The 11264-nt window shown below is 40.9% G+C and overlaps 1 pseudogene across 1 annotated transcript; it reads right to left on the reverse strand.

The window, feature by feature from the left end:
- Nucleotides 1-363: 363 nt before the first annotated feature.
- LOC309660512 (proline-rich protein 23C pseudogene) lies at nt 364-10952 on the reverse strand (annotated as a pseudogene). Its single transcript has one exon. The product of its transcript is annotated as a proline-rich protein 23C pseudogene (transcript).
- Between the last annotated feature and the right edge of the window lie 312 nt (nt 10953-11264).

Genomic DNA, 11264 nt, shown 5'->3' on the forward strand with positions numbered 1-11264 from the left:
TCCCCTCTCCTCGTGCACCAGGAAACAAAGAGGCAAGAAAAGGTCTCTTGCCTGTTTGGCAGCTCTAGACCTTTTCCCGGACTCCCTCCTGGCTAGCTGTGGTACACTAACCCCTTCAGGCTGTGTTCACGCCGCCAACCCCAGTCCTCTCCCTGCGATCCGACCGTAGCCCGAGCCTCAGCTCCCAGCCCCACCCGCTCCGGCGGCTGAGCAGACAAGCCTCTCCGGCTGGTGAGTGCTGGTCGGCACCGATCCTCTGTGCGGGAATCTCTCCTCTTTGCCCTCCGCACCCCTGTGGCTGCTCTCTCCTCTGTGGTTCTGAAGCTACCCCCTCCACCACCCGCAGTCTCCACCCGCGAAGGGGCTCCTAGTGTGTGGAAACCTTTCCTCCTTCACAGCTCCCTCCCACTGGTGCAGGTCCCATCCCTATTCTTTTGTCTCTGTTTTTTCTTATTTCTTTTGCCCTACTCAGGTACGTGGGGAGTTTCTTGCCTTTTGGGAAGTCTGATGTCTTCTGCCAGCGTTCAGTGGGTGTTCTGTAGGAGCAGTTCCACATGTAGATGTATTTCTAATGTATCTGTGGGGAGGAAGGTGATCTCCACGTCTTACTCTTCCGCCATCTTCTCCTCTCCCCAGTCTGTACTATTTAAACAACTCCCCATTGCCTCCTCTCTCCAGCCCCTGGAAACCACCATTCTACTTTTGTTTCTATGAGTTTGACTACTCTAGATAACTCATGTAAGTAAAATCATACAGTATTTATCTTTTGTAACTGGTTTATTTCACTTAGCATAATGTCCTCAGTATTCACCCATGTTGTAGTGTGTGTCAGAATTTCCTTCCTTTTTAAGGCTAAGTAATATTCCATTGTATGCATCTACATTTTGTTTATCGATTCATCCTTTTATGGACATTTGGGCTGCTTCCACCTTTGGTTATTTTGAATAATGTTGCTATCAACAGGAGTGTACAAATATCTCTTTGAGATCCTGTTTTCAATTCTTTTGGATATATAGTCAGAATTCCTGGATTATACAGTAGTTCTATTTTTAATTCTTTGAGGAACTGACATACTATTTCCCATAAAGGCTACACCATTTTCATTCTGACCAACAGTGTACAATGGTCTCAAAATTTCCACATCCTTGGCAACACTTGGTTTTTTTCTTTTTTCTTTTTCTTTTAATAGGAAACCCCATAATAGGTGTGAGGTGGCATCTCATGGTAGTTTGCATTTCTCTAATGATTATTGATGTTGAACATCTTTTCATATGCTTCCTGTATGCTTATATATATTTGTATATTTTCTTTGGAGAAATGACTATCAAGTCTTTTGCTCATTTAAATGTCAGGTATTTTTTTCCCCTGTTGAGTTGTAGTTCTTAATGTATTCTGGATATTAATCACATAGCAGATATGAAAATATTTTCCTATTCTATAGGTTGCCTTTCCACTCTATTAGTTGTGTCCTTTTATGCACAAAAGTTTTAAATTTTGATGTAGTCCTATTTATCCAATTTACCATATTTTACTTTTGTTGTCTGTCTTTTGGTGTCATATCCAAGAAATCAAGTTCAATATAATGAAGCTTTCCCCTTATGTTTTCATGTAAGAGTTTTATAGTTTTAAGTCTTACGTTTAGGTATTTGACCCATTTTGAGTTAATTTTTGTATACAGTGTGAGGTAAGGGTTCAACTTCATTTATTATTTGCATGTGGATATCTAGTTTTTCCCAACAACAAAAAATTTTTATTGAAATATAATTGAAGAACAATATTATGTTCGTTTCAGATGCACTAAATAGTGATTTGACATTTGCATACATTTAAAAATAATCACCATGATAAGTCTAGTAATCATCTGTTCCCATACAACATTATTACAATAGTATTGACCAAATCCCTTATGCTGTATATTATATCCCCATGGCTTGTTTATTTTATAACTGGAGGTTTGTACCTCTTAATCCCCTTTACTTATTTCAAAATTCCCACCACCCCAACCAAATTGTTTGAAAAGGTTATCCTTTCCCCATTGAGTAGACTTGGCACCCTTGCTGAATTTCATTATACAATATATGCAAGAGTTTGTTTCTGGGCTATGTATTCTAATCAATTGGTCTGTTTTTATGCCAGCACCACACTGATTTGATTACTCTAGCTATGTAATAAATTTTGAAATCAGGAAATGTGAGAACTCTAACTTTATTCTTCTTTTTCAAGATTGTTTTGGCTATTTGGGGCTCTTTGAGATTCCATGTGAATTTAAGGTGGGTTTTTCTATGTATGCAAAAAAATTGTTGGCATTTTTACCCATCATTTAAATTAATTAATTAATTATGCCTGTTTTATATTGAACTATAGTGGGCTTACAATATTAGTTTCAACTATACAACATAGTGATTCAATATTTCTATAGATTATACTTCATGTAAAGTTATTATATAATATTGGTCATATTACCTGTACTGTACATTACATCCTTGTCACTTATTTATTTTATTTCTAGTAGTTTGTACCTTCTAATTCCCTTTACCTATATTGTCTCTCCCCACACAACCCTCTCTCCTCTGGTAACAGTTTGTTCTCTACATCTGTGAGTCTATTTCTGAATTGTAATATTTGTTTATTTGTTTTATTTTTTAGATTCCACATATAAGTGAAAACATGAAGTATTTGTTCGACTTATTTCACTAAGCATAATACACTCTAGGTCCATCCATTTTGTCACAAAAGGCAAAATTTTATTCTTTTTTATGGCTGAGTAATATTCTATTATATGTATTTTATGTCTGAGTAATATTCCATTACATATATGTATATATATTTATATATACCACATCTTCTTTATCCATTCAACTGTTGATAGACACTTATGTTGCTTCCATATCTTGGCATTCTGCTGTGAACATTGGGGTACATATATCTTTTCAAATTAGTGTTTTCATTTTCTTTGGATATATACCCAGGAGTGTAAATGCTGGATCATATGGTTGGTCTATTTTTAATTTTTTGAGGAACCTTTGTACTGTTTTCCATAGTGGCCTCACCAATTCACATTCCCACCAACAGTGTACTAGTGTAACCTTTTCTCCACGTCCTTGCCAACACTTGTTATTTCTTGTCTTTTTGATGATAGCCATTCTGACAGGTGTGAAGTGGTATCTCATTGTGGTTTTGATTTGCATATTCCTCATGATTAGAGGTGTTAAGCATTTTTTCATGTGCCTGTTGGCCATCTGTATGTCTTCTCTGGAAAAATGTCTATTTGGATCCTCTCCCCATTTCATAATCAGGTGGTTTTTTTCTTTTTATATTGAGTTGTATGAGTTCTTTATATATTTTTCAATATTAATCCTGTGTTGGATATATCGTTTGTGACTATCTTCTTTATTCAGTAGATGGGCTTTTCATTTTGTTGATGGTTTCTTTGACTTTACAGAAGCTTTTTAGTTAGATGTAATTCATTTTTTTGTTTGTTTGTTTTCCATTCCTAAGGAGATAGATTTAAAAAAAAACTGCTAAAAACTATGTCAAAAAGCATACTACCTATATTTTCTTTGAAGAGTTTTACACTTTCAGGTTCTTACATTTAGGTCTTTAATCCATTTTGAGTTTATTTTTCTACATGGTGTGAGAAAATGTTCTAATTTTGTTCTTTTACATGTAGCTTTCCAACTATCCCAACACCCTTTGTTGCAGAGACTGGCTTTTCCTCATTATATATTCTTGCCCCCTTCATTGTAGATTAATTGACCATGTGTGCATGAGTTTATTTCTGGGCTTTCTATTCTGTTCCATTGACCTATTTATCTATTTTTGTGGCAGTACCATACTGTTTGGATTACTCTAGCTTTCTAGTGTAGCCTGAAGCCAGGGAGCATGATACCTCCAGCTTTGTTCTTTTTCTCTAGATTAACTATTTGAGGTCTTTTGTGATTTCATATAAATTTTAGAATTATTTTTCTAGTTATGTGAAAAATGTGTGTGTATTGATAGGAATTGCAATAAATTTGTAGATTGTTTTGAGTAGTTGGGACATTTTAATAATATTATTTCTTCCAATCCATAAACATGGGCTATCTTTCCATTTATTTATATTGACTTCTATTGCCTTCATCAATGTGTTATAATTTTCAGAGTATAGGTCTTTCATCTCTTTGACTAAATTTACTCTTAGGTGTTTTATTCCTTTTGATGCAATTGTAAATGGGATTGTTTTCTTGATTTATATTTCTGATAGTTTATTATCAGTATATAGAAAGGCAGCAGACTTCTAAATATTAATCTTGTATCCTGCAACTTTACTGAATTCATTTATTAGTTCTAACAGGTTTTTTTGTGAAGTCTTTAGGGTTTTTTATATATAGTATCATGTAATCTGTAAATAGTGACAGCTTTATTTCTTCCCTTCCAATTTGGATGCCTTTTCTTTTTCTTGTCTGATTGCTGTCACTAGGACTTCTGATACTATGTTAAATAGGAATGGCAACAGTGGGCATCCTTGTCTTATCCCTGATCTTGGAGGAAAAGATTTCAGTTTTTTGGCCAATGAGTATGATGTGAGCATGGCTTAGTCATGTATGGCCTTTATTATGTTGAGGTATGTTCCCTCTATACCCATTTTGTTGAGAGTTTTTATCATGAATGTATGTTGAATTTTGTCAAATGCTTTTTATGCATACATGAGATGACCATGTAATTTTTATCCTTTGTTTTGTTAATGTGTTGTGTCACATCACTTGATTTGTGAATATGAATTCATCCTTTAATCCATGGAATAAATCTCACTAGATTGTGGTGTAAGATCCTCTTTATGTATTGGTGAATTCAGTTTGCTAATATTGTGTGGAGGATTTTTGCATGTAGTTTATCAATTATATTGGCCTGTAATTTTCTTTTTTTTAGTGTCTTTTTCTGGTTCTGGTATCAGGGTAATGCTGGCCTTGTAGAATAGTTTCAAAGTGTTCTCCCCACTTCAACTGTTTGGAGTAGTTTGTGAAGAATAGGTATAACTTTTCCTTAAGTATTTGGTAGAATTCCCATATGAACCTCTCCATATAATATCATGGAGAGTAGATACCCACCCTACAAATCACATGTGCTCCACCTATTTACCCAGCTCCTTCTGAACCCCTGGCAACCACTGATATTTTTACTGTCTCTATAGTTTTGCCTTTTTCAGAATGTATATAGTTGGATTCACACAGTATATGGTCTTTTCAGACTGACTTCTGTAACTTAGCAATATGCCTTTAGGATTATTCTATTTATTGCTTGGCTTGGTAGCTCATTTCCTTTTTTTCTTAACCTGAATAATATTCCATATATTATATATATACAATATATATATATTGTATAATATATATAGATATATAGATTATGTATAATCACAGATATTTCTCCACCTATTGAAAGACATCTTAGTTGCTTCCAGTTTTAGGAGCAATGGGTTTTTGATAGTTCTCATCAAGCTGAGTTAAAATCTCAAGGACTTGTCAGATAGCTTATTCACAAATAGACACAAGATTTCTTAGTAGTTAGACTTGAATAGAGAAAGAGGCTGTTGAACAGTCTTCTTCAGGTTGCAGAAGACCTTTTCACATTTGAGTTCCCAAGGATAGGGTCTCTTACTGAGGGGATAGTCAATTCATAAAGAGGTGTTTCTGTCTAGTAAAACTTGCACCCATTGCCTGCAAATATTCAGTTAAAACCAGAAATACTCTCAGTTGTCTTTTGTGAGGGATCTAGGATACGTTTGAATTGTCTTTATCAGAAAAGAACTTTTTTCTCTCCTGAAATGGGTACACTCTAAATAATGGACTGTATTTTGGCAAAATTATAACTTATATTTGAAATTTTATGCCTCCTTTTTGATAAGGCTGGGGCAAGTCAATGGAAACCTTTTACAGGCTTCCTTGTTCTTTGAACAAAGTAAATTATCTTACACATTGTATTAAGAACTGAATCAGAAGGGAAATTTAGACCTTTTAAGTCATGATCCAGAACCAGGGAAAAATAGAAGGGGGCTCCAATGTACTCCAGGGTCATGACTGTCCAGGTATATTATTGTCCTCCTCAGGTGAAGGCGAAAAGGTATTGACTTTCTTGGTCTAGAAACACATTGAAAAAGGCAGAGCAGAGATTCATTACAGTGAAGCAAGTGGCTTCATGTGGAATTGATGATAAAATGGTTTTTGGGTTAATTTTTGTCAGGAAATGAGGCATACCTATTTTACTGATGGCCTTAAGGTCTTCAACAAATCGATATCCTTGTCTGTTTGGCTTCATTTCTTGCTGGATGAGAGTGTTACAAATGCAGTGCATGGGAAGACCTTTGTAGAAGGCATTCAACTATACATTTGAGCTCTTCTTTTGGCATCAAGGGATATTGTGGGAAGTTTGGGTAATGGTTTTGTAGAATGTATCTGAACTTTAATAAGTTCTGCTCCCATTATCTTTTCTACATCAGTGAAATTTCTAACTCATAAAGGTCAGATGTTGTGTCAAGATATTTATCTGGAGTATGTATCAAACATAATGGGGAATGTAAAGGTATATTCAGAACAGACTCAATTGGCTATGAACAGAGAGGTCCTCTGAAAACTCAAGAAATAGTCCCTCTGGTGTGCTTCTAATATAAAAATTCTAGGTGTAAAGTTAAGTTCTACCCTGTTAGATTGGCAGGTGTGTTGTCACGGAGCAGGAAGGAATGTTTCCAGTCAGAGGGCTCAAGGGTTACATATAAAGGCTGGGAGACAGGGAAAATCTGTGCGTTATTTGAAATACTGATCACGTGTGAGGGACGTTTACACCAAGGAAGAGGCTGAGCAAAGGTGGCAGGGTTTATTAAAGAAAGAGTAGCAGTTGCATTGATTTTTATTGGAAATGTTTCAGGTATGATTTTTAGGAGACTTTGCCCAACTTTTCAGGCTTGTTATTGAACCCTTAGGTTTATTGTGGTAAGAGAGATCCTGCAGGTCCTTTCCTGGGTCAGTCCAATCTGCTTTGCCATCCAGAAATGAGCATCGGCAGTTCTGACCAATATGTGTATGAGTGATTTGTGTCAAGACAAGTCTGGGGCTTATGCACCCAAAAGAACGCTAAATTCTTCTCTGAATATTTGCTGGTCTTGTCTGAATTTAGAGACATTTTTACAAATAGCTCTTAATTCAGCTTGGGTCGAAGGTTTAAACTCTGAAGTTGTCTGAATACCTGGTGCATGGGGGTGGATCTTCAGAGGCAGCTGGCATTTTGTGTTCTTGGGAGGTTTGTTGGCCAAAGGCAGGGGACCTGGACAGGGGGAGTTAAAAGAGGAGTCAGTGGAATTCAGGAGAGAGAATGGCAGGAGGAGAGGCAGAGGGAGATCTGGGAAAGGCAACTGGAGGACTTAATAGAGAAATAAGTCTCGTTGTTTTTCAAATTGGTTATTAGCTTTGGCCAGAGAATGTTTTAATGAAGCAGCTTTTGATTCAGAGTGTTGTTTGGAAGCCTCCTTATACCAAATCAAAATATGCTGCCCATTGAAACTGAGAAATCTTCTCCCCTTCTTATCGAAGGAGCCTCTCAAATGAACAATTTTGTTCACGTCAAATCCTCCTTAGTGAAGCTACGTCATTTAGAGAGATAGGCACAAGAATGAGGAGTTGAATGAGACGACATATAAGAAGCAGGCATGTTTCCTGGAAGAGTAGAAGCTCTACACTTAAACTACCCCATAAGAGCTGGCAATGGTGGGTAAATGAGGTGCTTGTACATCTCATGACTTAGGCCCCAACATGACTTCTCTGAATTCAGACTCCAGAGCCCCCACCACGTGACACCAAAGAGAACACCCTTTCTGGATTAAAGCCAAACTTTCAGGTCAAAAGAAAATCAGGAGAAGAAAACCTCATTTGGTTTTATTGAATACCCACTGCAAAGTGTGTGCAAATGGATGCCAGTCTGATGAGACTGGAGTTCTGCCATTTGCAACAACGTGGATGGACCTAGAGTGTATTCTGCTTAATGAAATTAGTCAGACAGAGAAAGACATATACTCTATGTTATCACTCATATGTGGAAGCTAAAAAATAAAACAAATAAATGCATAGAATAAAACAGAAACAGACTCACAGATAATGGGAACAAAGTAGTGGTTGTCACGGGGGAGAGGGGAGGGAGGAACAAGATAGGGTAGAGGACTGAGAGATTAAAATACTGTGTATAAAGTAAGTAAGGAATAAGGACATATTGTACAGCAGAGGAAAATATACCCATTTTTTTGTAATAACGTTAACTGGAATATAATCTATAAAAATATTGAATTATTTTGTTGTGCACCAAAAACTAATATTGTAAATCAACTATACTTCAAAAGAAAAAGAAAGGGATGACCCTATTGACTATACCAGTAAACCTGGATTTGAAGTAATAGCCAATAAAAAAGATTAAGGAGGGACTTCCCTGGTGGTGCAACGGTTAAGAATCCATCTGCCAATGCAAGGGACACGGGTTCGAGCCCTGGTCCCGGAAGATCCCACATGCCATGGAGCAGCTAAGCCCGTGCACCACAACTACTGAGCCTGTGCTCTGGAGCCCACGAGCCACAACTACTGAAGCCTGGGTGCCACAACTACTGAAGCCTGTGCGCCAAGAGCCCATGCTCCGCAACAGGAGAAGCCACCGCAGTGAGAAGCCCGTGCACCGCAACGAAGAGCAGCCCCAGCTCGTCGCAACTAGAGAAAGCCCGCACACAGCAACGAAGACCCAACGCAGCCAAAAATAAATGAATAAAAATAAATAAATAAATAAATTTATTTAAAAAAAAAGATTAAGGAAAAATAAGATGTAAGAGGCTTGTCAAAAAAAAGAGACATACTCTCATTATTTGGAGAGATCTTTATCAGTCAAGCAAGAGAATCTACAGAGAAGTGATTACAGAAATTAAGTAATTTTGCTGGATATCAGACCAACATAAGAGCAAATTATTTCTATACGCTAGTAGTAATGTACAAAACATATTTGGGATCTTAGAAGTATAAAACACAGAATCTTTAGAATTACAAACTTTTCCAGGACAAGAGAAATATATTAAAAGCATATAAGAAGAATGGAAAACAGTTGGCTCTTTTGGGAAAATACCACCCCAAACCCAGCAATAAAGTTAAACCATTTGCCAACCTGCTCATTCAAAAAGAGGAGGGTGCCTGGTCATTGTTCCCCATTCTGTGTTCTGTATCCAACAAAGATTTGTCCACATACAACTACTGGCTACATTCCCTCAAACGGGCTAGAGCTGCCATCCAGAAAAGTTCAAATTGGGTAGAGGGTTGCTGTAAACTAGTATGGACACTAAGTTCAAAACCGTGTAAACAAAACAAATTTAGCAATTACTCTGTTAAGGGGGTTGGGGGGAACAGGGTTATGGGTAGTGGTAGGGTGCCCGGAAAAGGATGGCTTTTGAGAGAAAAGTGCTGGCGCTTAGGTTTGAAGCGAATGGGAGGGGGGTAGAGCTGCTTAAGGGTGCCCTCCCTAGAGGAAATCTAAGCAGCAGTCTGGGTGTCGGAAAGCACACTGTATTTCAAGCGGCTTTTCTTTGCCCGGGTGAGCTTCCTTTCAGGTGTTTTAAGCAGTCACTGATCAAAATTCTGCAGTGCAGCCTGCAGCCATAAAGCATCTGTTCGTATGATTCTTACGGTGTGTGCAAGGTACGCACAGCCAATATCAGAAAACTCTCTCCTGCTGCCCGTTCAGTTGGCCAGGAATTGTGGGAGGCAGTTGATTCAGGGAACAGGCATCTCCGGGCCTTGCGTGGAGGACCATGAGGGCGTTGGGGACGCTGGTGAGGACCTGGACTTGGAGAGGGAGGTAGAGGTTGGAGTGGTGAGTCAGGGAAGGGCTCCGGAAGGTGCAAGTCCAGGTTGTTGTCGTGGTGAGGAGAGCCTCTCTTTGAACTAGTGTTGGGGGCCCGCGGGGATGGCTCTGAGACTAGGCCCAACAGGTCGAAGCCAGACATACATCCAGCCGAGGGGCGGAGCCCAGCGACTGAGACTGCAGCAGAATCCGTCCCAGCCGGCAGGAAGTCGGCGTCAGCATCCGCCTCCTCCTCGTTGACCTCTTCTTGGCAGGCGATCTCTGGGACAGCTGGGCACAAGAATCCCGGCTCCAGGGCCATGTACTCTCCGGGAGCGCTCAGGAAAGCGCCCCGTCCCAGGCCCTGTCCCCACGGGCCTTCCACTCCCGAGCCCAGGAGGGCCTCGGGGACCAGCATGAGGATGCGATCTCCGAGAGACACTTGCCTCACGGACGTTGGCTCGGGCTCCAGCAGCAGGTCGACGTCGTCCAGGGGCACGTGCAGGGCACAGCCGGCGGGCAGGACCACCACGAAGATGAGCGTGTCCGCGGTCGGGGGCCAGGTCAGGTTGTCCAGGCTGGGCGCCGCCTTGGACTTGGACTCGGGGCCCGCGGGCTCCTCCGTTCGGCGGCGCTTGGCAGGTCCCGGTCCTCCGGGATGCGGTCCCCACCGGTCCGCAGGGGAGGCGCTGGGGCTGCGGGGCCGGCTGCCCATCTTCTCAGTGTCGCCGCGGGCCTGGGGCCTGGCAGAAGGCGAGGAAGGGCTGGGTTCTGCAGGCAGTGACAGATCGGTTTGACAGGTGAGGCCGACGCAGGGCGGTGGGGCGCAGGACTGCGGGACGAGGGAGGAGCCTTCGGAGCTCTGGGGTCGCCTCTCAGGATCCCTCAGTCCTGGCTTCTAGGGGAGCTGCTGGGCTCGGCTTTGCGTGTGTGAATCTTCAGGTCCTCACGTGGACTGGTTTGCGCAGGAGTGGGCCAAGGACGTTGTGAGTGACGCCGGCGGAACCTGAGTCGCAAAGCATCCTCACGCTAAGCCCCGCCCCTTCCTGGGCTCCGCCCCTAGAAGTGGAGGCCTCTGTGTCGCCCAGTAGCCCGGGCTGTGGTGGGTAGTTTACTCTAGAGAAATACTTTCATAGGCCTCAAGGGGGCGGAGCAATCGTGCCGCTCTAGGACTAGGCTTCCTGGGTCGAGGTCCTGGCTTTCCTTGTGTTGACCTCAGATACGGAAAACCTTAACCGGAAAACTGATTCAAGTTCAAGTCCCACCAGTGGAGCGCTGCACCAGGACAGTGAGATGTAGTTCCCTCTTCCCCTGAGACCTCGCCCTGGAAGTGACCTTTTAACTTCTTTTGGTCCAACAGTGAGGTGAATTTTTGGATGACATCCTTAAGCCTCTCTGTGCCTGTGATGTCAATGACTGTCAGATCCTTG

Source organism: Balaenoptera physalus (genome assembly GCF_965194825.1).
Source record: "Balaenoptera physalus genome assembly, chromosome: 4".
NCBI classification, from domain to species: domain Eukaryota; kingdom Metazoa; phylum Chordata; class Mammalia; order Artiodactyla; family Balaenopteridae; genus Balaenoptera; species Balaenoptera physalus.